The 27,835-nt window shown below is 42.1% G+C and overlaps 1 pseudogene; it reads right to left on the bottom strand.

Moving 5' to 3' along the window:
- Positions 1 to 235: 235 nt before the first annotated feature.
- LOC136751892 (GTPase IMAP family member 8-like) overlaps positions 236 to 27,835 on the bottom strand; it is a 71,713-nt pseudogene continuing 44,113 nt past the window's right edge.

Here is a 27,835-nt window from a genome sequence, read left to right as displayed (position 1 = left end):
TGCGTCTACTGCTGCACCGGCTGCCGCGACTGCACCTGCCACAGCAGCTGTGCCCCCCCTGCCTGATGGCAGCATGTACGTGCGCCCCTGCGCAAGGACGTGAATGACAGGGAAGAGCGGCAGAGTGAAGCCCACAGGGGCCCACCCGCTGCTGCTGGACCTCCTGGATGACCTGAGAGCCCCCTGGGACCGTCCAGCAATGGCCCGCACTACAGCGGGCCTGGGCGGGGGAGGCCTATGCCAGAACCCAGGGTGCGGCTGAAGTGGGCCCGGTGGACTTACCCTGAGTGAACTCCACCTTCGCTCTGCTGGTCCCCTTAAACCGGCTGTCCGCAGAATCACGTGACTTGGACTGTCCTGACAGGCAATGTCACATGACGGAGACCCTGCTCTGGAGGGACTACGAGGCTGGAGCCCAAGGTGCTCTCTTCACCTGCCCTGCCCTGTGCTGGCCCCCAGGTGCTATTTGGAATGCACTAAGGACATTCGGCGCTCAGACCAACTGTTTGTGTCTTATGGAGAACAGACACAGGGCCAGGTGGTTTCAAAGCAGCACTTCTCACATTGGATTGAGGACACCATTACCATGGCCTACGAGTCCACCAGGACCCTGGTGCCTGAACACCTGGTGGCCCAATCAACTCGAGGAGTTCCCACATCTTGGGCCCTTTTCCAAGGCGCCCCTTTGGCAGACATTTGTGCAGCTGCAGCTTAGGCCTTGCTGCTTACAATTGCCCGGTTCTACAGGTTGGACGTGACGGGACCGGTTCCTTCTATTGGTAGCCTACGGGCTCTGGCTCCTGCCTTTTCCTCTCCCAGTCTGCCCCTGTTAAGTGCATCCTGAGGGAGCTAGTAAACCGTGTCTTCCCTTCCACCAGACTATGCCTTCCAATAGAGCACCAGCGTGAGCTGCTCCTGGATTTACTGACAGGCCTGTCTGTGTTCCCAGGGTCTGTCATGCGGCCTACAGGCATGTTGCCTTATGAGGCCACCCTGTATATAGTTCGTTCATTATGCATTGTGTTGCGGTGGTGCATGCATCTGGCCTGTACCCCGTTCTGTATATATATATATATATAAAATGTGTTAAACAGCAGGACTGTAGCTCTGCCTGGCCTGTGCAGCATGGAGCTCAATGCCGCTGTTTCCAGCTGATGGCGCTTGAATTTCGCTGCCTCGCTGTGTACATAGTTCCTTGGTCAGCAGGTCTGTGGCCTGCTCTGGCTGTGTGCCATAGAGCAAGAGTCTGCTGCTGCTGCCCTGAGCAGTAAGTGTGTGACCAGGCTCTCGTGTTCCGCTATGTATATAGTTCATTTGTCAACACAATGTTGCATTAGCCAGTCTAACCAGCAGGTGTCAACTGCTCCTGTGTTCCAGAGGTGACGCATGAGTTCGTTCCTGTGCCCCATGGTGTATATAGTTTTTTTGTACGAAATCTAATGTCAGCACAGTGGAGCTCTTCCACTCTGTACTATTCAGTTGATTTGGATGCTCCTGTGCTGGGCGCAGGTGGCATGAATGTTCCTGCTGCCACGTGATATATATTTTTGTTAATTTGTACAACATTGTAGAGCTGGTGTGGCCTCGCTCCTAGCTGAGACTAGTGGAGCAAGCGACCAATGCTCCCATGTTATGCGAAGCATGCATGAACGGTTTCCTGCACACCGCAATGTTATGGTTAGATGGTCATAGTAGAACTGGTTGTTGTCCTGCATTATCTGTGCTAACAGGTGACAACTGCTCCCATGTCATGTGGTGATGCATGATTTGCTTCCTGCACCCCACGATTTGTTAGTTGTTATGACAGCACAGTGGAGCTGGATGCTCTGTACCGTTCAGTGAACGTGTTTTTCCTGTGCTGTGTGGAACAACACATGAATGTTCCTGCTTCCACGCTGTGTATACTGTAATGTTCAGCTGTGTGTTATTCAGTGGGTCTGTGGCCTCACTCCTGCGGGATCAGGGGTTCACTGCCATGTTAATGCACGGAAGGTGCACAAGTTGCTTATGGCCCACGACATATATTGTGCACATAGATATATGGCCTCGCTCCTAGATGCACTAGTAGAGCGGCCAGCCTTGCTATTGTAAGCGAAGGGCATAAGAGTTTACCTCTGTAGCCCCGCTTTGTATATGCTGATAGCAAACAGTCTCTGGTAGAGCGTGACTGCGGTCCTCACTCCTGGACAGCCAAGTGTGGCCCCAAGGGGCCTCTGTGGCTCCTGTCTGGAGTTGTGTTGCTGAGGCCCCTAGCGGTACACCTCGGGGCAGGCTCCCCAGCTCGCTGTCTCTTCCATTGCGACAGCTTGGTTATACAGTAACCAATCCCCCTTGGGCATTGCTACTGAAAGATAACATTAGGTTTCGTATGCCCAAGGGTTGCAAGGTTGTGTGGGAGTCCTAACCGGTAAAAGAGGACGAACCTGCGCTGATGTCACATTTTATAGAACAGGAAGTGGGAAGGGACCTGTTTGAGTGATGTGTGCAGGGACCAATGGCAGTTTTGATAGTGTGACATTTTGATCGGGTTCGGAAGTGAGCAGAAACCTCTGCCCCATGGGCTTCCTTTTTTCAGATAACCGTTGTTGCATACGCAACCTATAATTTTCAGTTTAAACGCATTCAATATTACCATCATCGTTTCACTGGGTCTTGTTGGCAAATAACAGGTGAGACTGCCTTGCTGTGTAAGTTCATCAGCACTTTTGTCATCTTAAATCGAAACATGGAATAAATACATGTTAATATGATAGGTTACATCTCCCAGCATTCCATTACTATGGCCCTTTAAGCCACTACAGATCCCAGCATGCCTCAGGGCCGACCTGTGTGCACAGATATCTCCGAGCGCCGGTCCTTACTCTGTATGCTCTGAAATCACTAGCCTGTCAAATGCTAGACAAACACATACATAGCTGCACACTCGTGTACAATATGCCCACTGCTCCATCTCTCGGAGTAATGAAAGAACGGTCTTACTCACCCTCAGAACATGTTCTTTTCTGAAAATACTTGACACAGGTTGGTCTGGATAAATCATCTGATAAAAATAGAATACAAAAAATAAAAAAACGTCAGTATAGACCTGTAATTTAACACTACACATCTTGGCGAGATATTATATGTATAAAATGAAAAGTATAACCTACTCGGATGGGTCTATATACACACATACATTCATAACACGTATAATGAATATGTTCGATACATTATTAAATGAGCCTTACCTGTATTAACTGATTTGTTCCGGTAGAAATTGAGCACATTGGATGGGGTGCTCTGTAACCCTGCAGATACACAGGTGTTTGTTAGAAACATCATGGTGTGCCTAAAATAAATTGTATAAAATATAAAATATATAAATAAATAATACCTAGTGTAAAAGGCTCATGAGATGTTCGAAAATCATTGATTCCAATAAGCAGACTTTAAACATTTAAATAAATTTCAAATAGTATATTTCTTAAACATGTAATTCAATGTAACACAGTGTATTATAGCATTTATAGCATGTATATAAACATGTTGCAATTATATTTATTGATTACTTTAAATGTACTTACAATCAAAGTTTGCAAAGGTTAGTCTCCGATCTGTGTGGCCAGACATCTTCACAAGTGCTTGTCTTATGTTTTATCTGGAACTGATCGGGACTGTATGTATGACCAAATGGTCTTATTACCCCCGGACTCCGCATTTAAGTAATGCGGGTTGTGAAAACAGACATGATGTAAGACGCATTTCAGGGCACCTTTTCGTTCAAGCCCTTCAAATTTCTTTGACAATCTGCAGTGTGTCGCTCAAGGATAAGTTATCTAAAGGCTTGTTCTAGATGAAGATATCGTTATTATTATTATTATTTATTTGTTTTTATTTATTCTTAATATCTGAAAATGAATGTAAATTTCATGCATCTAGTGTCTGTTGTAGATCATATACAGTGCTTGGTGTTATCCTCGCGATAATGGTTTTATATCTTCATACAACCTAATGGTTAATATGAATGTTTATAGGTTGATAACCTTATAGTTACAGGTTTCAAACATTGTTTCGAATAGAAACCTTTTATTTTATGAAATTATTGTGTTAAGTTAATTTTTTTTTTTTAAACCAGTCTACCGTGGGGACACAGTCATGTAGTCAAAGTAAACATAAATCAAACAGACTCTCTCTCTCTCTCACACACACACACACACATACACACATTCACACATACACCCCAGACCCCCAGACACACACACATATATATATATATATATATATATATATGTGATCATTGTATTTACTCAAGCTTTACATTAACCTTTTATTTAAATAAGATATTGATATTGTCTGCAACTCTGGAAATTCATTTTACTGTGTAGTGGTAGATTATATTGTTTATTTGACTTTCAATTTTATTTTATTTAATCTATTTTTAAGGGTATCTGGACACATACATTTTACACCGCCTCTTACACTGCTTCTAAAACAGTCAAGATCTCTAGACATTTCTCATTATTACAAAGTAGCTCCACATGAAGAAAATACGTATTTAATGGATGTTCTCTTTTCTTTCTTTCTTTCTTTCTTTCTTTCTTTCTTTCTTTCTGTTTTTTTTTCTTAAGGACCCGTGTTTCTTTTCATTCTTTATATATTTTGTTATTTCTTATTATTTTAACATTTTATACTTGGATGGTTGAGATCTGGGGTCTTTGGATGATGGTCATACAGCGTGTTTGGGGAAAATGACTTGTTCTTCTTAAACTACCCACAGCCCCTACAGATTGTATAGATCGATATCTCTTTGCACATTCCACTCTAATGGGGCCATGTAACATCACCTCAAATGTAATCAGAGCCCATCCAGCCATGATGCCGGACAAATTCAACATCAAAAAATGCCCTGAAACTCTCCCCTTGGTACACTATTTCTGCAGTGGCCTGTAAACACCGCCCACAAATATGCTAATCCCAGCAACCAGGTTACAAAAGTCATAGACATCTCCTCACCATGCCCACTAGCTCAAAAACACCACACCGACATAGTCTCACATCACTCACATAGAGAATCAGGAGGGCTTAAATAGTACTTGTTCAACCCTTCTTGGAAATAATTGGAAAAGTTCTTGAGATAAAGCAAATAGAACTTTATTAACAAGCTAGCTTGGAAGCACCGCATCATGGAATTTCTACAGTGAGAACTTAGTTTTTACAAACATTATTGAAGCGTTATAAGAAAATGACGTAGAATGTTGCGGTCGTTCATCCAATCAAAAGGTGCAAGCACGGGTCTGCTTGCCATCTGTCTTCCTGGGGGGAGATGTGGGATCTGCGGAGAGGTGGCTTTCTTTGATCTATGCCAAAGGTCTGATCCCACGGTCATCTTTTACAACTGTCCCTCAATCATTAACAAAACAGTTCCTGCCAATCTGGGAAAGCAATTAAGTCCACAAACTTTTAACAAACAGCTGTGGGCTCTCTCTCTCCACTGTTTGATCCTTTTATTATTGACAGGAGTTTCTAGAGGGTATGCCATGAACATGTGCCTTAATGGCTGTTGCTAGTTCGATAAATCTATTTTGCTCGGTCTACATACTACTATTAATATAAAACATAATACAGGCTCTTTGGTACTCTTTTGGTGCTTCACTTGCATAGAGAAAAATAATTATTTTACTAAATAATCAGTCTGGACTGAATAGAACTCTTTTGGGGGGTTTGAAAAACAGCTGAAGACCCCCACAACCCTGTACATTCCTTCGGTGCCCTGTCAACCCCACCCCCTAATATTAAAATTTCAGTGGCCTGTCAACTCCGCCCTTGAATATGCGAATTATTCAGTGACACGGGGCATGGCCCCTAGGAAGTGGGCCTCGAGTTCAACTCAAGTTCAAGGTTAAAAGGTTAAATCCCCCGGAGCCCCCCTTAAAAAGTGAACTATATTGCCCTCATCCCCCGCAAAAAGCCTCCCTCCTTCTGTCATTCTCTCCTTCTCTCACCCCCCTAGCCACCCCACTCCCTCCACACCTGCTGATTAGTTCTGCAGGCCTTTGTTCTTGTCAGAGAGTATTAAGGTGTCAGGTCAGGTGGGTTGTGACACCCCTCACCCACCGTCCCATAAGTGTACACCCATATAGCCCTAATCCCCCACGAGTGTGAATATTCAGAGTGTGAAGGTGTCAAGTAACCCCCCGGACCCCCCTAAAATAAAAAAAAGGGGGTTAAGTTAGAATAGCTCCATTGTTTGGGTAATATTTATCTCTCTCTGTCTCTATCTTGTAGTGAGTGAGCTCATTTGTTTTTTTTAGTTAAATACCTTCTAGTAAAGGCCTTCTAACTGTCTTAGAAGTTCATAAGATTTAAACTTAAGATATTGTTCAATTTCTTAAGAGTCTTTTATCATGGCTTCCAAATTTTGCAATATAACACATTATTTTCATACATTCTCAACCTTTAGACCTTATTACTCTAGCCATCTAAGTAAAGTGCTTAGGGTGAAAGTTTTTAAAAAATTATTTTAGCTCTCTCTCACACACTCCCTCTCTCACAAAACGCACAATGCAAAGTCTGAGTTTAACATGAAATGCTTGGGTTTGAGCCAAGATATAGGTTCTATAGGTCTAGCTGTTTTATTTAATTATTTTTAAAAGTTTTTTACTCAGTTGTTGCCATAGAAATGTTCATATATATATATATATATATATATATATATATATATATATATATATATATATATATTGTGACACAGTGATGCGACTGCATGCAAAATGGATCAAGTATTTGGATACAGAGATTGTTCTTCAAAACCAAAGGCTCAATTTATTACTTTTCAGGTTTGAAAGTAAACAAAGCATAGGGTCTTCTCACCATCCAAAACAAACAAAATAATGAAACAAAATAAAAGCCTAGCTCTGTAACGAGCATTACCTTCACCCAGGTTCCCCTAGCTACAGGTGGGATGGCTAACCCACTTGCCCAACAAACCAAAAATTCATGATTAAATGAATAAAACAAAAAACTGTTGTTTTTCCACCAACAGCAGCTTTCCCCCTCTTCCACAGTCCAGATAAACTTTTGCATCGGTGCAGACACATAACCTCTTTCCCAAACTCTCCCCACACACACACACCCAGCACAAACAAAGAGACACCTTTATCTCCACACCTGATTAGCTAATTTGGGGATGCAGTTGTTGTCAATGAGCTAATCAGGCCCTGGAAGGAACTGGCTAGAACATAGAAGTTTCTTTTACAGTGCTGAAACACTGAAACAGTGCCCTATGCTGTCTTAAGCTCACATACCTATTTGCCACCACCTCTCCACACACCTCATTACACACCCCTCCCTTCAGCTCAACCCCCCGGGTTTGAGCTGCAGACCCAACAAAACAATGAACCCTAGAGAGGCCATCCACATCGCCATGCTTGCTGCCACGGCAATGTTCAATCTTAAACTTATAAGGCTGCAACGACAGAAACCACATGGTAACTCTGGAGTTCTTTTCCCTATTAACCTTCATCCATTTGACACGTAGGATTGGATCACTGCAGAGAATGTTTTTCAGTAAAGCAAATGCTAGTTCTGTCTCTTCATTCCAGGAGACTATATTGATCCTTTAGCTCTGGTCAGCTCAGTGAGAGGGGCTGCTATTGTTGTGAAGTCAGGTACAAACCTGTAATACCCCACAATCCCCAAAGAAGCATGGACTTGCTTTTTGTTCACTGCCAATTTTGAATGGCTTCAACCTTACTTGTTTGCGGCTTTACAAATCCATTGCCCACCACATATCCCAGGTATTTGGCCTCCTTTAACCCCACATAACATTTATCTGGGTTAGCCGTCAATCAAAGGCTGGCTAACTGGCTAACACAAGCTCTACCTTTGTCAGGTGGGTCACCCAATCCTCCGTATGAATTAATATCTCATCTAAATAAGCTGATGCAAACTTTAAATGTGGTCATAGGATCCTATCTAGTTGCCACATATGTCACTTCCCTGTCCTTCCAAGGCTTCAACAGATTAACGTGATAGACCTGCTCCTTCTTTCTTTTATCTGGTTGTTTTATCTTGTAGTTCACTAGGCCAATTGCTTCTACGACCTCATACGGTCCCTGCCACTTTGCAAATAGATTACTCTCCGAGGTCGGAACCAAAACCATTACTCTGTCCCCGGGGAGAAAAGTCCTAAATTGTGCTTGTGCATTGTAGTTTTTAGACTGTTCTGCTTGTGCTTTCTCCAGGTGGGCCTTCACTATAGGTGTCAGGGTTTGTATTCTCTCTCTCATGCCTGTAACATAATTTTGAGATGCTTGGTTTTTCAGTCAATCTAAATAAATAGTTGAACTGAAAACTCATAGTCAATTGGTTTCTCTTTTAAGATTCTTTTTAGAGGGAAGATGCGGTCAAGTCACAGATGTGCAATAATCATTTATTTTGACAAAAAATAGGAAACTAATATCATTCAATTATATTACTGAAAATAAGTAATATTAAGCTTCTGCTGGATTACAGTAAGAAACAGATCATACCCATTTTCTTCTTTCTCCTCACAGTACAGCTTATAGGCCAGTCTGGTCAGGCAGGAAGCAGTGTGTCTCTCTCTGTCTCTCCTCTCCAGCTCAGTCTTGTCTCTCGTTGCAGGATGAAGAAGTTAAGAGAACTCAAATTCTCTTTGTTTTCCCTTTTATAAGGTTTCCTTCCAACCAATAGCATTTTGCCACCACCATGACTTGGGTGTCTTATGCTAAAGTAATCTAGAAGTGGGGGTCATTTTGAATTTGGCTAGGACGTGGTCCTAGACAACAAGAGGCCATCTACTTCCAGAACATGTTTTGTTTTACCATCAAGAGCAAGTGACCTTCAAGAGGCTGAAAAGCATAAGAAAAGACTATTCGCTGGGGGTAAGTATTGTCTTTCAAACCTTAAGTCTTAAAAGGTTTTTTTTTTTTTTTGGGGCGGGGGTGTGTGAGTCTGTTTCATGGCATGCCGGGGGGTCCTGGGAGAGGTTTACAGAAAACATGTTGGGGCATGTAGCATGGCATTGTTTAGGGATGTTTGTTTGAACACTCAGTTAAGCTAATAAATTACCGTCAGATATGTTTTAGTAAGTTGTTTGTGATATAGTGAGGAAAAAAGTATTTGATCCCCTGCTGATTTCGTATGTTTGCCCACTGACAAATAAATGATCAGTCTATAATTTTAATGGTAGGTGTATCTTAGTATTTGACCCCTTTGACTTAGTACTTCATGGCAAAACCCTTGTTCGCAATCACAGAGGTCAGACGTTTCTTGTAGTTGGCCACCAGGTTTGCACACATCTCAGGAGGGATTTTGTCCCACTCCTCTTTGCAGATCCTCTCCAAGTCATTCAGGTTTCAAGGCTGACGTTTGGCAACTCGAACCTTCAGCTCCATCCACAGATTTTCTATGGGATTAAGGTCTGGAGACTGGCTAGGCCACTCCAGGACCTTAATGTGCTTCTTCTTGAGCCACTCCTTTGTTGCCTTGGCTGTGTGTTTTGGGTCATTGTCATGCTGGAATACCCATCCACGACCCATTTTCAATGCCCTGGCTGAGGGAAGGAGGTTCTCACCCAAGATTTGACGGTACATGGCCCCGTCCATCGTCCCTTTGATGCGGTGCAGTTGTCCTGTCCTTTAAATGAGACTCGTCAAAAGGGTGGCTTTTCGGGGTGATGTGGAGGGTTGTGTTACTGATAAGGTTGTAGAGGGCAGGCTCAGTGAGAACACAGGTGGTGAAGGTTTTGGGCAAAATGTTGACAAGTCTAAGCCAGTGCCATCAGTGATTATAGATAGATCGGCCTATAACAATTTTGAAATCAGGCAGCATTTTAATTTTGCAGTACCTTTCAATTGTGACAATTATGCTGAAATTTTTGTCAACATACACGATGCCTTGCAAAGCATGATTGAATGGTTGGCTGAAAGGGTTAGACCTCGAGATGTTGTCCTGTTAGAACTGAGAGGTAATGATTTGTTTAGCAACCTGTTTGTAATGCTGAGGGGATCCAACTTAGATGTTGAGGAATTTGTGGCTAAAATTGATGCCTTGTTACAGAGTAACGCTTCCATCTTAGCCGATGAAAGTTTGAATCTGGTTCTAAATGTGGTGCGTGACCCTGAGGGTGGGGCTCATACAAGACAGTTGTCAAAATGTTTGAAGAATGACATAATCCGGAATAAGATCAGGCAATTAGTGGTGAGCTCCGCTGGGGACAACAAAATCTGTTATGCATACAGTTTAATAAAACTGCTCAAGCCCGACAGCCCGGAACCCCAAGCTCTGCAAGACAGCGGTGTCAGCTCTGTAAGGCAGATCTAACCCTAGAGGGTGAACACCAGTGTTTTTTTCAGTCCGTTAAAAAGGAGCCACTGCATAAACTGTCTTTTTTGATTTTGAATGTCGCCATGAAAACGGAGTCCATGTGCCCAATTATATCCACTGTATATAGGATCGCGAGTGGTCGGCCAGTGGGGAGGGTTGTGTCAGTGCTTGCTTTATAAAATACAGTAGCCCGAAATACCTCAACTACATGTTTATTGCACACAATGCTAAGGATTATGATTCTTACCTTTTGATGAAGTATCTGGTGGAGAACGGGGTGACCCCTTTTTGGGGTAAAATTGCTTTCCAGTAAGATATTAGTTAAAACTTGCTCTTATAAGGATTTCCTTGTTCTTATTAGGATTTCTCTGCTCAGACTTATCTGTGTGGCAGATAGAGATAATTTCTACTGCCGTAGACATTCTTTAGTTAACGAACCAAAACTATATAACATGTTCTTATCAGTATAGTGTGTGCTGTGTCCTTGGTACCAGTGCTTCCATGTCTGGATGAAATATTGTTTCCACAATTAGAAAGAATACCTTACAATTATTGCTTCCCGTGTCTCAGAACTGCCCCGGGACATATGCCAAGAAAATATCATCCAGGTTCGGGACGGCCGCGAACCTCCTTTGAAATATTTCTTGTAGATGTATAAAAGGCTGTCTGAAACGTTCAATAAACGAAGATAAACGAACAGACATTGTGTCAGTGACTTTACTTCCCGGACCTGTCTCCTGGTGAAAAGCCTCATCTGTTACTGGAAGCACTCACTGGGGTGCCTGATTCACTGGTACCTGAAGGGTTGCTTCAACTGAAGCATTGTACCTTAACACCCCTAAAATTATTGCTCAGAGGAGCAAGATAATGTGTTTCACCAAAGAAACTTTCTACCAAAGGTACATAGATTTGCTGAATTACCTCCCCATGAAATTGAGCACTTTGCCTAAAGCTCTGGGTTTTGAGTCTCAGAAGAAAGGCTGGTTCTGTCATTTTTTCAACACTCAGGCCACTCAAAATTATCGGGGACCCTATCTGCCCACCTATTATTATGGGGTTGATACTATGATGCCTCATGAATGGGTAGATTTCTTTAAATGGTACAATGCTGTTAAGGGGAGTGTTTTTGACTTCAGAGAGGAGATGGCTGCCTACTGCAAAAATGATGTGGTGATCCTTAAAGAAGCATGTGTATGTTTTCGAGCCGAGGTTATCAAGACCTCTGGGATCGACCCTTTACAATGCGTGAATATAGTATCTCTCTGTATGAAAATGTATCGAGCCAATTTCTTACAGAAAAACACTATAGCCATCACCACTTCTGAAAACTATCGTACTAGACAAAAAAACTTTTCCATTGGTGCCCGCAATGTTTCGATCCAAACACATTTAACCCTGTAACCCAAAAACTCTGTGGTGATATGTACTATTATTGTCAGGAACGAATTGGAACTTTAAAATGCACCTATGGTTTGAACGTGGTGGTGATTTGGGAATATGAGTAGACATCCCTGACGCAACAGGATGAGGGGGTGCAGGGCTTCATGGAAACCTTTGACTTTCCAGTCTTGAACCCCGGGAGGCCTTATTTGGGAGCTGGACCAACACAATCTGTTTGCATTATGAGGTAAAGGTGGGGAAGAGATTACATTATGACCCACCAACGGAAGCAGGAGGCCTCCGGGGCACATGCACATGCCCGAGTGGCACAGGTGCAAAGGCAAGCCCATAAAGATTTCCCCACAGTATAACATTAATGTGTTTATTGCAATTTTTACCATGACTTACACCCGGCTTGAACTGTACAACTTAATGGACAAACTACAGGAGCGCACGCTCTATCATGATACTGACTCTGTAATCTTTGTCACCAGGCTGGGGGATTGGGTCCCTCCCCTCGGGGACTACCTTGGGGAGTTAACGAGCGAGCTAGATCCTCATGACCATATAGTGGAGTTTGTTTCAGGGGGACCAAAGACTTGCGCGTACAGAACGGCATCTGGTAAGACATTTATGAAAGTTAAGGGGATCACTCTGAACCATTGTAACAACAAGCTCATTAAAATTAAGCCTCTGATGACCCTGGTCCAAAGTTTTGTAACTGAAAAAGACATGCCTCCTCTTGAGATTATTACTTCCAGAAACCGAATCTATCGGACTAAAAAGCGTTACATTTTGGAAAATAGATCACTAAACAAACGGTTCAGGGTGGTGTACAATAAAAGAGTGTTAATGCCTGACTATAACACTCTACCTTATGGATATTAGCAGTGGTTTTGATAACAGACTTCAGCATCCTTTTTCATGCATTATAGGCTGCCCCTCAAACTCGGGTAAGAGCTATCTTATAAAGAACGTCATAGAAAATGTGGAAGTGACTGTGTCCCATAAGCTCAACAATATAGTGTGGTGCTACTCTTGCTGGCAGCCGCTTTGGCTGCGAAAGTAAAAAATCTGAAATCGCTGTGTGATGATGAGTTGTTCCCCCAAGTCAAAATAATCGAGTGATCCTTGACGACCTCATGGAGCTGGCCAGTGACAATACTGAGGTGGAAAAAGCCTTCACAAAGTACAGTCATCATCGGAATTTAAGTATTATTTATTTACTTAAAAAAAAATGTCAAGGTAAAAAAATAATAATATAATTAATATATAATTATTTTTAAAAACCCTAGAGATAAACTACAGGTTACCGTCTTGGCCCGTCAAATGTACCCCAAACAGACAAAGTTCTTTTTGGAGGTGTTTGAGGATGCCACCAAAATACCCTATGGGTACTTGCTCACACAAACCCCGGAAGACTTTCACCTCAGAACAGGTTTGTGCCCCCCAGATTGGCCTGCCGTGTATGTGCTAAAGAAAAGGAAATAAATAAGAATGTCTGTTCAGATTAAAAGAAATCTTCCACTTTTGCAAATGTTATTTGAGAAGAGCCAGCGCCATAGGAAAGCTGTGCTGGCTGAGGCCCCTTCGGATTTGATAGAGACCCTTTCTCAACATTCTAAACTCAAAAAACAAAAAGCTGTTATCAAGATCATTACTAATAAGAACTATTCTATTAAAAGAAAAAGAAAGAAGATTAATCAAACCGGGGGGTTTATTGGCCCTCTCTTGAGCATAGCTGTGCCTTTCCTAACCAGTCTTCTGGTTTCGAAATCTTTTTAATAATGGAACATGCTCAGAAAATGTTTTTGGTCCCTCAGGAGCAGCTTGAAAAACTGAGAAAAAAATGTTGTTGGTCCAGAAACCCTCAGACAAACTGTCCAAAATAACTTGGACTCTGAAATTAAAGCTATATTAGCCAGGGGTGATTTAAATCAGCATTCCAAAGTCCAATTGTATAGTGCCACATTACAACGATATCTCCATCTGGTTCGGCAGGGCGAAAAGGATTACAATACCAAAAGGCCACGGTGATTGCGGATACCAGTCCTGTTGAGGCCGCTTTCTCCTCGGTTGAGGGCAATGTTGTAGCCGAGAAACATGAGAAACATGCCTTCCAGAAGCAAAATAAATACTGAATATATCCTACACAAAATGGTTCAGAAACCACGGGTAAGTGCTTGGAATGAACAGGGTGAATTTGTTTTTAAAGGTCTTTTGATCAAAGGATCACACAGTTTGATTTGCTGAAGAGTATCACTAGCGCTAATAAGATCCCTGCTAGCTGCAGACCTGTAGGCTGGAATTCTTTCCTACAGGCGATGGCCTGTCTGAACATGTCCCAATCAACCGTGCCCAACCAGGAAACACGCCAAAAAATCCACCTGTACAAAGAGAGGGAGGCTGATTGGAGCACTAAAACCCCAACTGCTCATTACTTACCCAGTGTTAAGGGAAGGTCCTCTGGGACTAGCACACGTTGGGACAACCAAATGTATTTTTTTATTTTTCAAATGTTGTACAGATGTGTTCTTTATAACATGTACCATGTCTTGTATAATAAGTGTGTTAAATAAAATCAAATTAATTGCTTCAAAAACTGATTCCTATTTTTCTCCTTAACATGCGTGACATCTTTTAAAATCCTCACAAGAACAGCCAGTCTGTATACAAGGGTGGCTAGGTTCATAAGTAACAGGATTATAAGGGCCAGGATACAGTGTCCTGACAAACTCTTTTTTATCATTCTGTTCTAAATCCTCGCTGTACAGAGTCATTATGTTCGGCCTTTAGCTCTATGATATAAGAAAATCAAAAAATTCACCACGGCGGTCCTCCCTTAGATAAATAACCAATGTTCTCCAGGCATATGTTTAGGGTGAGTGTTGATTATGCACATGCATTATGCGGGTAAATTCTTGATCTTAAATTTAGGCAGCTGGTCGCAGGCGTAGACTCCTTGAAACAGTTTCTGTGAGCAGGCCATAGCATTCATGATGTGGTTGAGCTCTCTGGTGTTCATTTTAATAATAATCATACAGAACGTTTCTCCTCTGATTCACCTCAATAATGTTGTCAAACACAGCGTACACGACCATATTTACAGTGCGTGGCAGCCTGCTTGAAACGCATCTCCAAACGCATATTGCCTGTCTTCACCAGTGAAAAATGTTGTCCACACTCTTCGTTAGGGGTCAGGTTGAAGCCGTACAGTGTGTAACCGCTGCAGTAATCCCGGCGATCGATCATCAGAGGTTGATCCTTGAGATGGCGACCCGTAGCCAATACTAGACTGTAATATTCATGAACAGCATTGCCATTTTCAAAGTCAGGTTGAAAAGGTCTGGATGGAACCTGCAGCCCATCGATGTACAACGCTATAAATTCCACGTTATAATGTTTAAAGTTAAAGGGATTCTTGTTGTAAACCCAGGTAAATGCATCATTATCCATGAGCCCAATAATAACCTGTTTTGGGACCTGTCCTAGAAACAGATTTTCCTGGTTCATCACCCGCATCCCTGCGGGGATACTGTGGACTTTCATATAGACTCTTTCGAACGGGTACTTGGCCTTTGCCATCATTAACGCCTGCACATGTCCTAGTTTAACCGCCGGGGAGATGGACACTTTTTTCACAATCAGCTAGGCCAATAATATGGTCAGTTTATATTTTTCAGTATCAGAGTTCATCAGACAAAAAGCATTGAGTTGAGCATGAGTTTTTCTTGAAAAAATATGTCCACATGAATATGCCCCATTAGCTCAAAGGTTCGCCCTTCTGTTGAAAAGGCCGTTCTTTTTTGCAAACCCTGATTGAGTCCCTCTGGATCCTTGTCGTCCATAGCACCCGGGGTGTCTTTGAAGAAAAGGCTGGGGCTGAACTGCTTGCTTAGGGTCTCCTCACTATAATTAAGGATACACTCCATCATGGCTCTATAGGGGTAAGTTTTGCTGCTTTGACTAATGAGCCGATCTCCCACGGCCACATCCACCTGTGAAAACATGATGGCCACCGGTTGATTGATTGCCAATTGATAGCCATGGATCTTCGTCACCCTGGTGGACACCTGCTGTTTCTTCTTTTACCCCCACTCCTCGCCATTACCTTGAGAACCGAACCCTACTGATGCTCATGGCTAGCTGCCCGGTTCATAACATTGGTGAACATATCACTAACAATGTTTTTAACCGCTGATTTCAAGTCGGGTCTGGCTATAGCAAAGCCTCTCTTAAGCAGGGGTACGGCCATTCTAAAGAGACCACGAAAGAGCCCTCCTAGACCAGCTCCATACATTGTGGGGGCTCCTACAAAACCAGGCAAGCCGTTCCCTGCTTGCATCTTGTAATAATCCACATAGGCGCTAAGATCGACATAACCCCTCGAGGTATCCATTTTAATAATGTACGCACTGTTTCAGGGTTCGAAAATGTAGTTTGACAATAACTTTACTGAAGCGGAAGGGCACGTTGATATTCTGATTCAATTTAACTTCGATCGACAGGTCAGAGTCTGAATCGGTGGCATAGATTTCGAAGTCTTTGCACCCGTTCTCAGCTTTAACTTCTTTTCGGAATCTTCAATCTTCTGTAAATCTTCTGGGGTGATTCACTTCACAGCCCTGACAGACTGCTTTCAGGGCTCGGTGGATGAGAGCCTGCAGAATATACACCAGGGAGCTTTTAACAAATCTGCTTACTTCAACCGGCACCCTGGGCATAAATCCTCTGTCTTCATCACACCCACAGGGCAGTTCAATGCTCTTTGGGTTGCTGGGTGGGTTGTGGGCTGTTTCTATAACTGCTGGAATGCCCCCATCCTGAGACGAGTCAGCGATAGACAGCACAGCAAAAGCGGACCCGTCCAGGATCTTCTGAGCCTGTGCATCCCAGAGACTAGATTCAACATCCATCACGAAGCGTCCTGTTTTGTCCTGCGGAATCAGGGGTTGAGGGCCCGGAGGGTAGTCTCCGTCAGAGGTTTCAGGCGTGTATACAAAATCAGGTCAATAGAACCAGGGTAGATCCCGGGATTGAAGAGGGTTGTAGAGCATGGCAACATCCATCGCTTTCGGGTAAGACATTCTGTTTAAATCGGTGTGCTCCGCTTTTTATACTCTGCACTATGTCACGACACCCCGCCCTCTTAGAAGAGAGTGGCCCCTGCAGCTCCGGACCGCCCACCAGACCCCCACAAGCTATCTGTTTCATCGTCGTCACCGTCCTTCAAGGGGGAAATACACTCACCTAAAGGATTATTAGGAACACCTGTTCAATTTCTCATTAATGCAATTATCTAACCAACCAATCACATGGCAGTTGCTTCAATGCATTTAGGGGTGTGGTCCTGGTCAAGACAATCTCCTGAACTCCAAACTGAATGTCGGAATGGGAAAGAAAGGTGATTTAAGCAATTTTGAGCGTGGCATGGTTGTTGGTGCCAGACGGGCCGGTCTGAGTATTTCACAATCTGCTCAGTTACTGGGATTTTCACGCACAACCATTTCTAGGGTTTACAAAGAATGGTGTGAAAAGGGAAAAACATCCAGTATGCGGCAGTCCTGTGGGCGAAAATGCCTTGTTGATGCTAGAGGTCAGAGGAGAATGGGCCGACTGATTCAAGCTGATAGAAGAGCAACTTTGACTGAAATAACCACTCGTTACAACCGAGGTATGCAGCAAAGCATTTGTGAAGCCACAACACGTACAACCTTGAGGCGGATGGGCTACAACAGCAGAAGACCCCACCGGGTACCACTCATCTCCACTACAAATAGGAAAAAGAGGCTACAATTTGCACAAGCTCACCAAAATTGGACAGTTGAAGACTGGAAAAATGTTTCCTGGTCTGATGAGTCTCGATTTCTGTTGAGACATTCAGATGGTAGAGTCAGAATTTGGCGTAAACAGAATGAGAACATGGATCCATCATGCCTTGTTACCACTGTGCAGGCTGGTGGTGGTGGTGTAATGGTGTGGGGGATGTTTTCTTGGCACACTTTAGGCCCCTTAGTGCCAATTGGGCATCGTTTAAATGCCACGGCCTACCTGAGCATTGTTTCTGACCATGTCCATCCCTTTAGGACCACCATGTACCCATCCTCTGATGGCTACTTCCAGCAGGATAATGCACCATGTCACAAAGGTCGAATCATTTCAAATTGGTTTCTTGAACATGACAATGAGTTCACTGTACTAAACTGGCCCCCACAGTCACCAAATCTCAACCCAATAGAGCATCTTTGGGATGTGGTGGAACGGGAGCTTCGTGCCCTGGATGTGCATCCCACAAATCTCCATCAACTGCAAGATGCTATCCTATCAATATGGGCCAACATTTCTAAAGAATGCTTTCAGCACCTTGTTGAATCAATGCCACGTAGAATTAAGGCAGTTCTGAAGGCGAAAGGGGGTCAAACACAGTATTAGTATGGTGTTCCTAATAATCCTTTAGGTGAGTGTATAATCCATAATCCAACATAGTTTATTTTTAACAGAGTCCAGCTCCGCATATTTGATCAAGGTATCAAAACCTTCATTTATATCGGTTATGATCTTTCAAGAACGGCCAGTCAATGCCCTCAAAAGCGATTTCAGTAACCAGTTTTTCTTGCTCCGTATCACCCCTGTCAACACTCTCCGACAAGAACAAAGGCCTGCAGAACTAAACAGTGTGGGTGGAGAGAGGGGGGCTAGGGGTGAGAGAAGGAGAGGATGTCAGATGGAGGGGGGGCTTTTCCGTATGAGGGTGATATGGGTGTACACTTCCATCCGGTTATGACGTAGGAATAATTTAGCAGGTGACGTCACATGCCATAAAATATTTGGCAACACCTATGGAGCCCACCATTCTACTTACGTTTTTTAAATGTCACTAACGAGGCTCTGCTCAGATTTGGCAGTAGAGGCGAGGCCCAGCCTCTTCACTGACTTCACTTCCTGCTTAGTAGCATAACAACAAACTGAACCCTTAGTACCAGACTGAAGCTGGGGATCACCTAGTCTCCAATTTTGCTCCACCTTTTTTTTCATTGCAATGGGTACTAACTTTAGTCCGCAGCTGGGAATGATGCCGAGATAGGACCATACTAGCTAGGATGCAACTTAGTACAGAGTTCCATACTAACTTTTCATGTATTTATTTTTCATTAGGTTAGGGTTTTAGCTTTTAATTAAAGACAATTTTAGTTAGGTTTTATTGATTGTCATTTTGCACACTGTGTCCTATGATTGCAGACTTCATGCCCTGCTTTTATTTCTGTTTATTGGAATAAATATAACTTACTTACCTGGGTCTATTGTGGTGTTCTGGGGTCCTGGTCCGAACCTGCGCGTAGGGTGTGGTTGGTGGCACAAGTTAAACAAACGGTGGCGTGGTTAGTAAAGTACTCCAGCTAAATTGGCCACCCTTAGCTGTGACATATAGTCTGGCAGAGAGTCAGGGGCACAGATGTGGATAATTAAGAATGAAAGTTCAGGTAAGTCCTTGTGGGAATGCAACCAAGAGTGCAGACTGAGGAAATGAACAATAATTGAACCCAATCACCAATTAAATAACCCATAATAAATTCACTCGAAAGAAAATAAGGACAACAGTTATTGCACTAAACATCCAGTGACAAATAAGCCATTAGTGCACTCATCAAACCCCACCAAACATGAAAAGAACCCTTAAATAAATAATAAACTAATTATAGAGTACATAGCTTTGACACTTAAACCAAAGTTATACTACAGAGAGAGGTATATGGGGCTGATTGTTTCTTTGTTTGAGGAGGGCTGATTGAAAGTTTGATTTAATCATAAAGTTTGGAACTTATCTGTTCTTTCAATTCTTCTGTGGGTTGATACTGTTCATCTGGGTTTATACACTCACCTAAAGGATTATTAGGAACACCTGTTCAATTTCTCATTAATGCAATTATCTAACCAACCAATCACATGGCAGTTGCTTCAATGCATTTAGGGGTGTGGTCCTGGTCAAGACAATCTCCTAAACTCCAAACTGAATGTCTGAATGGGAAAGAAAGGTGATTTAAGCAATTTTGAGCGTGGCATGGTTGTTGGTGCCAGACGGGCCGGTCTGAGTATTTCACAATCTGCTCAGTTACTGGGATTTTCACGCACAACCATTTCTAGGGTTTATAAAGAATGGTGTGAAAAGGGAAAAACATCCAGTATGCGGCAGTCCTGTGGGCGAAAATGCTTTGTTGATGCTAGAGGTCAGAGGAGAATGGGCCGACTGATTCAAGCTGATAGAAGAGCAACTTTGACTGAAATAACCACTCGTTACAACCGAGGTATGCAGCAAAGCATTTGTGAAGCCACAACACGTACAACCTTGAGGCGGATGGGCTACAACAGCAGAAGACCCCACCGGGTACCACTCATCTCCACTACAAATAGGAAAAAGAGGCTACAATTTGCACAAGCTCACCAAAATTGGACAGTTGAAGACTGGAAAAATGTTGCCTGGTCTGATGAGTCTCGATTTCTGTTGAGACATTCAGATGGTAGAGGCAGAATTTGGCGTAAACAGAATGAGAACATGGATCCATCATGCCTTGTTACCACTGTGCAGGCTGGTGGTGGTGGTGTAATGGTGTGGGGGATGTTTTCTTGGCACACTTTAGGCCCCTTAGTGCCAATTGGGCATCGTTTAAATGCCACGGCCTACCTGAGCATTGTTTCTGACCATGTCCATCCCTTTAAGACCACCATGTACCCATCCTCTGATGGCTACTTCCAGCAGGATAATGCACCATGTCACAAAGGTCGAATCATTTCAAATTGGTTTCTTGAACATGACAATGAGTTCACTGTACTAAACTGGCCCCCACAGTCACCAGATCTCAACCCAATAGAGCATCTTTGGGATGTGGTGGAACGGGAGCTTCGTGCCCTGGATGTGCATCCCACAAATCTCCATCAACTGCAAGATGCTATCCTATCAATATGGGCCAACATTTCTAAAGAATGCTTTCAGCACCTTGTTGAATCAATGCCATGTAGAATTAAGGCAGTTCTGAAGGCGAAAGGGGGTCAAACACAGGTGAGTGTATATATATGGAAATATATGAGGATGTATTTTAAATGTGTGTGTATATATATATATATATATATATATATATATATATTATATTACACAATATATATATATATAATAAACATAACCCCCATGTGTATGTTATGTTATATGTTGTTATTTTTACATATATAGATGAATGGTAGATGAAAAGTATAAGGATGAAACACTTCTACCATATATTAGAAAGATATGATTGTTTCATGCAGTTGTGTGTATGTGACTTGAGAGTAATGCAAAGAGGAATTAGAGGAGCCACAGAGGAAGTGAAATAACAACACATGACTCAGCAGGCCTACTGAATACCACCGAGGAAAAAATATAGAAACAACAGACACCAGGACTAACTTAAAGTAAGGTCTATTGGCTTCATCCTGCTCTACAGCTGTACTTTCAATAATTAATGTACATAGAAACATGAGTTGTGTTTCTAGTTTCTTGGCATTCCTCATTTTCTTTTAACTGCCTTAATTGAAGTTAATCTTGTCTGTGGTTTGCCTTAATTGATGTCAGTTCAGTACAGCTGCCGAGTTGGTGAAGGTAAATAGGCTGAAGGAAAGGTGATTTAGTCTAGGACTAGCAGGATTTCTGTTCAGTGAGTTGAGCCAGGTGAAGTCAGTTGGAACCAGTTAGGTGTGAATTAGGGGCAGGTAGACAAAACTGTACTTAAAGCTACTGTTGAGAAAGAGCTGTGATGTTTCTCGATAGCAAAAAAGTTAAACAGTTCACCAGGGGACAGACACCAAGAGACCAAAAACAAACAAACAAACAAGAAAACATGCAAAAGTTAAAAACATGTGGCCACTACAGTGTCAGGCTAGCAGATTGCCATGATTGCCATCCTGGATGAACTCATCCAAGAAGGTTTCATTTGTGAACGTTGTCAGCATGTTGAAATTCTAGAGATCAAGGTCTGTGATCTTGAGGCTCAGCTTGTTGATCTGCGCTATATTAGTGTTATAGAAGAAATGGTCATTAGGTCCATGGTGTGCACACCAGAACCTAGTAGAGCTGAGACCTGTAGAACGTGTAGAGAACTGCTGGTTTACAGTAGGTCGTAATCACAGAAAAGGGTGTGCACAACTCATAGAGACATCCCAAGACCTAGAAATGCCAACAGATTCCAACTGCTGGACATCTAGTTGGACAGTGACAGCTCAGAGGGTGAAGGGAGGGCAGTTGAGCATCAGAACAGCATGGTGGCCACTCCCCCCCAGAAAAGGACGGTAGTCCTTATAGGTTATAGTCGGAGACTCAATTCAGTGTGTTCTTATGATAAGGAGACCAGCATGGTGTCTTGCCTGCCTGGTGCTCAGGTTTTAGATCTCCTGAAACTAGTAGACAGGCTACTGGCCAAAGCTGGGGGGAATCCACTCAGGGTTCAAATTACGATGGGGATAGAGGGGGTTGAACACCCCTAATTAAGACTTCGACCCCCCGAAAGAGGGAAAAATAGAATGGTGGGGGGGTTGAAAAATGTGGTCCCCCTGTCTCACGGTTACCCCCCTGAGGACTGATAAAGCCTGATAATGTCCATGTCAATTTAATGGTTGATACCATATGCATCGGTGCAATTTTAAGCTTTTGCATTTTGCTGGAATCTCCACTGCTGTGCTCACTTCAACTTGTATTGGACACTTTTCTCCCTTTCTCATGAAATGATACATTTCTCTCAACTACTTCTCTCTAAGCACATTCCTGATACGTTTATTTGATGGGTGAAACTACACAACGTATGTATAATAATAATAATAATACATTTTTTTAGAAGTACCGTTCAGGATACCAAATGACTCAGTACAAAAACACGTCTGATGTCACTGTTGCTTTGGAGCAGTAGAATGTTAAGCAAAGTATTTCTGTGTTTTGTTTTAATTTGATTTATTTTAAAATATAGCTCGAGCCTTCCTTGACATATTCCTGAGTTCCCCTTGGGAGGCACACCCCACAGTTTGAGAACCACTGATCTAGATAAAGCTATGCCTAGAAATGTCTCTTCCCGTCAAGTTCTTATTCCCAGGGTTTGCCTTGGAAAAACTATGAATTTTTGGTTTGACAGAGAATTTATTTTTTCTTTATTTAGTTGATTTAAGGAAAAACTATATTGAATATACTGATACATTTATTTTGAGAGTACTCGTGTTCATTTCTGTTTGAAATGCATAAACATAAAGGTGTCTAGAATGCTGTAGCTCTACTTCAACAGCAACAACAATTACAGTAAGCAAAGAAACTAGAACTATTCAATCCCATTTCTGTTTGTAGATGAAACATAGCGCTTTTTTCAAAGGTCAATCATGCATACTTTTTTGCTGAAATATCAAAATGTATTTATTTTATTAACCTTGATTTAAATGCTTGATGTTTGAATACAAAATGTTTTATTGAGCCCAATTTATACATTTTAAAATTGTTTTACCAGATAATTTTATTTTATTACAGAAAACTAGGAACCCTGTATATTACTGATAGAATAATGGACCATTTGAAATGTATAAATCCATTCTTGTACAGAGAGCATTTATATCCCTTCAGTGCTTCTTTATTTTTTATTTTTAGTTAAAAATATAGGAAAATACAGAGATTAGATATTTTGTGTTTCAGAAGGCATTACAAACACACACATGAAGGTCTGGATCAGAAGCAGTAACACGATATACCAGGTTGGCAAATTAATGTATTTACTGGTTGCACTTTGCCAAGGAGACAAAATCCAAATAAAATGTATAATTGATGTTGAAACAAGCTGTCGTTTGTTCTCATTTTCTAGGTATATCCCCTTTATGTTTTTATTTTCTTCATTATGAGAACAAAGAAAATGTAAAGGTATGAACAGGATCAGAAACAAGAGGCGCTGTATGTATATAGTTTTATTTCTTCCATTCTACCATATTTCTTGGCACATATGGTCCAGGCCAGGTCTCCAGAGTCACAGAAGTGTATTGCATGTCTTTGCTTACAGCTGTTGCCTACTGAAATGAAGTCCTTAGGCTATTTACTACAGAGCTACAATTATTCAGGGTGATTTTAAAAGATCTGAAGTGTTTCAATAGGCAGAGACTGCAGTATTGAGGACAACAGCTTGTGTTTTAAAGTTAAATCAAAACAGGCAAATACAGTTAGGTCCATAAATATCATATTGGCTCTGTACACCACCACAATGGATTTGAAAGGAAACAATTAAGATGTGCTTTAACTGTAGACTTTCATCTTTAATTTGAGAGTAGGCACATCCAAATTGGGTGAACGGTGTAGGAATTTGTTATGTAGCCCCCCCCCCCCCCCATTTTAGGGGCTCAAAGATAATTGGATAAACCAACATAATCATTAATTAAATTGTGAATTTCAATACTTGGTTTCAATATTTGCAGTCAACGACTGCCTGAAGTCTGGAACCCATAGACATCACCAGATGCTGGGTTTGTTCCCTGGTGATGCTCTGCCAGGCCTGCACTGCAGCTGTTTAGTTCCTGCTTGTTCTTGGGGTGTTTTGCCTTCAGTTTTGCCTTCAGCAAGTGAAATGCTGCTCAATTGGATTCAGGTCAGGTGATTGACTTGGCCATTGCAGCACATTTCACTTCTTCACCTTAAAAAACTACTGGGTTGCTTTCGCAGTATGCTTTGGGACATTGTCCATCTGCACTGTGAAGCGCCATCCAATGAGTTTTTAAGCATTTGGCTGAATCTGAGCAGATAATATAGCCCTAAATACTTCAGAATTCATCCTGCTGCTTTTGTCAGCAGTCACATCATGAACCAGTTCCCTTGGCAGTCATATATGCCCATGCCATAACACTACCTCCACTATGCTTCACAGATGAGGTGGTATACTTCGAATCATGAGCAGTTCCTTCCCTTCTCCATACTCTTCTCTTCCCATCATTCTGGTACAAGTTGATCTTTGTCTTATCTGACCATAGGATGTTGTTCCAGAACTGTATAGGGTTCTTTAGATGTTTTTTGGCAAACTCTAATCTGGTCTTTCTGTTTTTGGGGCTTACCAATGTTTTACATCTTGTGGTAAACCCTCTGTATTTACTCAGATGAAGTATGATTGTTGACTTTGACACAGATACACCTACCTCCTGGAGGGTGTTCTTGATCTGGCCAACTGTTGTGAAGGGGTTTTTTCTTCACAAGGGAAAGAATTCTTCTGTCATCCACCAAAGTTGTTTTCCGTGGTCTTCCCGGCCTTTTGATGTTTCTGAGTTCACCAGTGCCTTCTTTCTTTTTAAGAATGTACCAAATAGTTGATTTGGCCACACCTAATGTTTTTGCTCTCTCTGATTGGTTTGTTTTGATTGCTCAGCCTAATGATGGCTTGCTTCACTCAGATGCTTCAACCCAATATCTGGTGATGTCTATGGGTTCAAGACTTCAGGCAGTTATTGACTGCCAACGATTTGCAACCAAGCATTGAAACTCACAATTTAATTCATAATTATGTTAGTTTGTCCAATTACTTTTTAGATCCTAAAATTGGGGGGACCACATATAAAAATGTTTGTCATTCCTACACCGTTCACCCAAATTGGATGTAACTACCTTTCAAATTAAAGATGAAAGTCTACACTTACAGCACATTGTTTCCTTTCAAATCCATTGTGGTGGTGTACAGAGCCAAAATGATAATTGTGTCACTGTGACTTGCATTCTTCTGCTGCTTGTTTAATTCTGTCTCTGTTCACTATCACAGCTCCTGCTGCTAATCCTCCCACCGCTCCCACTGCCGCTCCCACTGCCATTCCCACTGGGCCACCCAGTATTCCTGCTGCTAATCCTATTTCCACACCTGCTGCCACTGCTGCTCCCACACCTGCAGCTCCTGCTCCTAGTCCAAATACAACACCACATTTCTTTAAAAAACTGTTATTTTGCTCTGCTTTTCGTCTTGCTGCATTAATTTCATCATTCATCAGCTTTCTCTTCTCCTCCTTCAGTACTTCACCCTGGTACATGCTTTCCAGCTCTCTCTCCTGTCTGTGTATATCCGGCTCTCTCTCCCTCAGGATCCTCTCCTGCTCCTCTCTGATGGCTGCCTCAGCCTCTGGGTACAGGTCATTGGTGAAGCAGCAATTGCTGTTCCCTACCATCATCCTGTTTATCTTCTCCAGCAGCTTTGTGACTTGAGTGCGGTCAGCCTTGTCCTCATTGTTAAAGACATGATAGTCCTTGTAGAGCCTGATAAGCTTAGTGAGGTTGACACTTTCATGGATAAAATAATTTATATTCCCTCCCTCCAGCTCATCACCACATGTGAACAGCACCATTGTGTAGTTAGAGGCTTTTTGCCAAAAGCTCTTCTGGATCAACTTCACTGTGTCTCTTTCTTCTTTAGTTAATCTAGTCAGTGCAATCACCACCAGAAACACATGGGGCCCTGGGGAGGTCAGAGAGACAGACATCAGAATCTCTCGGATGATCTCCTCGTTAGAGCGCCCTGTGTCATATATGCCTGGAGTGTCGATCACAGCAACACATCTCCCATCCACCTCACCACACTGTTTCTCACACTGCTGAGTTACTGTGGAGGCTGACAACTCAGATCTGAAGGCCTCTCTCCCCAGGATGGTGTTTCCAACTTCCCCACTCCAGTCTTCCCCACCAGCAGAATCCTCAGATTGCTACTTTCTTCTTCTGACTCTCCATGACCTGTTAAGAATAAGCAGTCATTTATTGGCTATGGTCAATACACTTTGGGTCTTAAGTAATAACAGACACATTCAAGGTTTGCTTTTAAGTGCTGTATGCACAAATAGAAAATCAATGGATTCTTTTGCATGCTTTTTAAAGTCCAGCCTTCAGCCTACTGCCTGGCAGTAGAAATATGAAATTACGATATTTTCCCTGAGAGATTTTGGGTCACTAAAAGCAAACAATCCCATTACTTATTACTCTGGAGGTTTTAAGCAGGGGAAAAGCACACTTACTCAGTAGAGGAATGTTCCATCCTGACTCATGAGATGTTCATGTGAAAGAACAAGTAAAATGGTTAATATGGTGGAAAACAAAAGAGATTTATCTATATTCAATGAAACTGCAAGTCTCCAGTTTAGTTCAGGACACATTCATTCTCATAGGCAAGCAGTCTGTGCAAAATAAGAAAACATCTTCCCAGAGAGATATTGGGCACATACAACAAGCAACCAGAATTGATTGATACCATACATATATTGTTCAAATTTGAAAAGCTAAATAACATACCTAAGCGTGAGTATTGAACATGCATGTCTGCAGTGCTGATTAGCGCAGTGTGTCTCTGCTGTCTGCTTTCTGCGTCTGTGTTTCAACAATGTGAGTGACAACACCACTGCTGATACAGTATTACCACTTGGGCTGTGGCAGCCCTAGACACACCCCCAATCACTTCCATAAACATGCTTCACTGTCTATCATGCTGTTTGATTTTTAAATGTTTCCTCTTAGTGCAAAAATGAAATATCGATACACGTCACCTCCAAGTGTAAGGGGGTTCATAAGATTTGTACATGCTACAGTGACATAACCCGCCTCTGATTGTAATAGTGTACAAATCCCCCGTTGTCAGGGCACCGATATTTTGGCATAGCGGGTATGTCACCGCTGTTCAATTAAAGAATAAAACATTAAATGTATTATGTGGAAGCGGAAATACAATTTAGCAAAGAATATGTATTAGGTACCAATTTGGATATATCATATAGGATACATATAAATCATATATCCTAAATCAAAGTTTATGTAACACATTGCACACAAAAAAATAAATAATTATATACAACCAAAAATATGTCACACTGCAAAAAATATATATACCAGAAACAATATGTCACATTGCAACAAATATATAGATTTGTATTGATTTATTATTTGATTTATATTTCTGCTATATGATATATCCACTTTCATATAAGATTTAATAAAAAATCTATGTGATATATCCATTATATATATTGGTACATAATACATTTGATTTGTTAGTTTTGAATTAGACATCTATGAGGTGCGCTTGAGAGACAAGGGCTCTGAGCTAAGGGCTCTGACCTCACACGGTACACTTGC

Source organism: Amia ocellicauda, chromosome 6 (assembly GCF_036373705.1).
Source record: "Amia ocellicauda isolate fAmiCal2 chromosome 6, fAmiCal2.hap1, whole genome shotgun sequence".
NCBI classification, from domain to species: domain Eukaryota; kingdom Metazoa; phylum Chordata; class Actinopteri; order Amiiformes; family Amiidae; genus Amia; species Amia ocellicauda.
This window is presented reverse-complemented; position numbering and strand designations above follow the sequence as displayed.